Consider the following 3667-nt stretch of genomic DNA (forward strand, 5'->3'; position numbering starts at 1 on the left):
ACAGATTTGGCCACATTGACCTCCAAAAATGCTGTTTCAATTTATCCTCCACCAATTATGTATGAAAATACCTGCATTCTTAGACCTTTAGCCACATTGGATATTATCAAATAGGAAAAGCAAAATTTTCATTTTTGCAAGTCTAACATACAGAACACTGGCAGAGAAATGACAAGTTAATGAAGGTTTGTGGTTAATCACACATTTTTTTGTGCCTAACGAACGAGGGGCATGAGTTAATAAGCAGATACTCCAGATACACTTGGACTCATACCCTTCTGTTTATTTTCACTGCCACTGCTCTGGCTCAAGCCACCATCATTTCTCAGATGAAAGACTGACAGGGGCCTCTCACCGTTTCCCTGGCACCCACTCTGGACCCTGTATTTCATTCTTCACGGAGCAGCAAGCATGATCTTTAAAAAATGCAAACCAGCATTCTGCTTTTGCAGTATGGCTATCTGAACATTCTGAGGAACTCCCCCACTGGGCACGACTAGGTTTGGTATAAATTATATTTATTCATAAAGTTGGGAAGGCTCTGACTCCCAAAGTGAGCTGAAGGCGGACCTGTGGAACCCCTCCTGAGGGCAAATGTCAATGTCAGCTTTGCCTGTGGCAGGAAGTTAGGGGGACCAGGGGCTAGGGTGCTGGTTGCTGGCACCCCTGGGCTCCTGGGAGAAGCAAATATGAATGATCTCTTGAGGAAAGCATTATTTTTTATTTTTTTATTTTTTTTAGAGACAGAGTCTCGCTATATTGCCCAGGCCGGACTTGAACCCCTGGGCTCCACCACTCCCGCCACCTCAGCCTCCCCGAGTAGCTGGGATTACAAGCGCATGCCACATGCTTGGCTCACTAACATTATTATTTCAGATTCCGGATTTTCACAGATTAAGGTCAGACAAATATGGGTTCTCAACCAAAGATCACCAAATGAACAAGCAAACAACTCACTGTGAAGAATTAGCAAAAAAAGAAAAATTACATTCCAAGAACATCAGATATTGGAATTGTCTATCACAGAATATAGAATAATATGAATGAAATGTTTAATGAAATAAAATACAGAATTAAAAAAATGAGCAAACAGCATGAGCCTATAAAAATGACTAAGTAGATTTGAAAAAGGATCAAATAGAACTTTAAGAAATAAAAATATAATTGTTGAAATAAAAACTTAGTGGCTGGTTTAGGGAGCAGGCTGGACACAGTTGAAAAGGAGATTAGTGAACTGGAGATTAGTGAATAGATGTAAAGAAATACCCAAAATTTTAGGAAAGAATGAGAGGGGGTTGAAAACTAAGAAAAAGGGGTTAATAGACAGTAGCTAAAATGATAAAGTCTAACTAATGTCTCCCAAAAGGAAAGAAAAGAAAGGGTAGAGGAAGACTAATAGGTGCAGAAAGATGTCTGATAATTTTCCAGAAGTCATAAAAGACCAACCCACTGGTATCAGGAAGCACAATGAGTATCAAGTAGGATCAATAAAAAGAAATCAATGGTTGAACCTGCAAAACACCAAAGACAAAAAGAAGAGAAAATAGCTACCAACCTAGATTTGTGTACCCACCAAAATGACCTTTCAAGAATGAGAGCAAAACAAAGACATTTTCAAATAAATGATACTGAGAGTGTTTACTACTCTATTAAATGGACTTCTAAACAAAGGAATTTATGAAGAAGGAAAATTTTTTAGGAGGAAAGTCTGATTTTTAAGACGAAATAATGAGCAAAGAATTGGAAAATGTAAATCTAAAAACATGGGAATAAAATGATAATTTCTAATTTTGTGGGGCCAAAAAATGGGGAAAAGGGACAGAACTAAAATATTAGAAAACAAAAGCATGTAATTTGGGAGAGTAATGACTAGATTGGTGTTCTAAATTTCTTGCATTAATCAGGAAAAAGAGTTAGGTATTATAATTTCAGGGGTAGCTACTAAGAGGGTATAAATATTATATAACTTTCAAATCAGAAGAAAGAAAAGAAAGAAATAGGAATAAACATAACCAAAATAATTCCTTAAATATTAAAAAAAGACAAGGAAGAAAAGTGCATAAAAAGTATAATAGGTAGAAAATAAAAAATAATTAAAAACAAATCTGAATAAATGTAAATTGATTTACTTGCCAATTAACAAACAGAGATTGTCAAATTGGATTTAAAAACCCCCAGTGTTATTTACAACAGACCTACTTGAAGCATGAGGACACAGAAAGGTTGGAAGTAAAGGAGTTGACAAAAACTTACTTACCAAATACTAAATTAAAGGAAATTAAGTGGCTACATCAATATCAGATAAAGTAGGCTATATAATAAAAAGCATTATTAGAGATAAAGTTCATCACTCTATGAAAGGTCCAATCTTTCAGGAGGAGATGACGATAAAATAGCATCAAAATATACAAAGCAAAAATTACTATAGCTATAGAAAGATATTGACAAATCTATCAGAGATTTAATTACTTACAGGTCAAGTAGACGAAAGATTAGTAACGATGCAAAAGATTTAAAAACACAACCAAGTTTAATTCATTTTATATATGTATGTGTACATTTGCGCACATACCTGTGTGTGTGTGTGTTGTGTAAGTGTAGTATATACGGTAGTCCCCCCATCTGTGGTTTTGCTTTCTGAAGTTTCAGTTATCAGAGGTCAACCATGGTCTGAAAATATTATGCGGAAAATTCCAGAAATAAACGATTTATAAGTTTTAAATTGAACACTGTTTTGAGTAGTGAAATCTTGCACTGTCCCTCTTGGGATGTGAATTATCCCTTTGTTCCACGTATCCACACAGGACACACTACCTGCCCTGTACAACAGTGTATAGGAAAAAATATGGTATATATAGGGCTCAGCATTATCCATTTCAGGCATCCACAGGGTGTCTTGGAATGTCTCCTGTATGGATAAGGGGGGACTACTGTATACACATGCATAAATTACTGTGCCCAACAATTAGAGAATGCACATTCTTTTGAAACACACACACAACATTTACAAAAACTGTGCCCAGACTAGGCCACACAATAAGTCTCACCAAATGCAAAGAATTTGTATCATGCAAGCTACAGTTCTGGCCGCAATGCAAATAAGTTGAAAGCTCGTAATAAAAATATTCTTAAAACTTTCTATGTGTTTGGAAATTAAAAATGCTTCTAAAACACTCAGGCATCAATGAAGAAATAAAAATAAAAATAAAAAATATAGATCTTAGAACTAAGCATAAAGTGAAAATAGTACACATCAAAACTTGAGGAATGCAGAGAAAGTAATACTTTGAGGTAAAATAATAGGCTTAGGAACTTATAGTTAAAAGAAGAAAGTGTGAAAATTAAAGATAATCATCCAACTTAAGAGGTTAGAAAAAGAAGAATAGAGTAATCACGAATAAGGTAGAAGGAAGAAGACAATAAGTAAAAAAGCAGACATTAAGAAAAATAGAAAACAAGGCTATTAAGAGAGAATGAATGGGCTGGGCGCAGTGGCTCATGCCTGTAATCCTAGCACTCTGGGAGGCTGAGGTGGGAGGATTACTTGAGCTCAGGAGTTCGAGACCAGCCTGACCAAGAGTGAGACCCCATCTCTACTAAAAATGGAAAGAAATTAGCCAAACAACTAAAAATAGAAAAAATTAGCCGGGCATGGTGGCGCGTGCCT

This window comes from Propithecus coquereli, unplaced genomic scaffold, assembly GCF_000956105.1.
Source record: "Propithecus coquereli isolate 6110/MARCELLA unplaced genomic scaffold, Pcoq_1.0 Scaffold503, whole genome shotgun sequence".
NCBI classification, from domain to species: domain Eukaryota; kingdom Metazoa; phylum Chordata; class Mammalia; order Primates; family Indriidae; genus Propithecus; species Propithecus coquereli.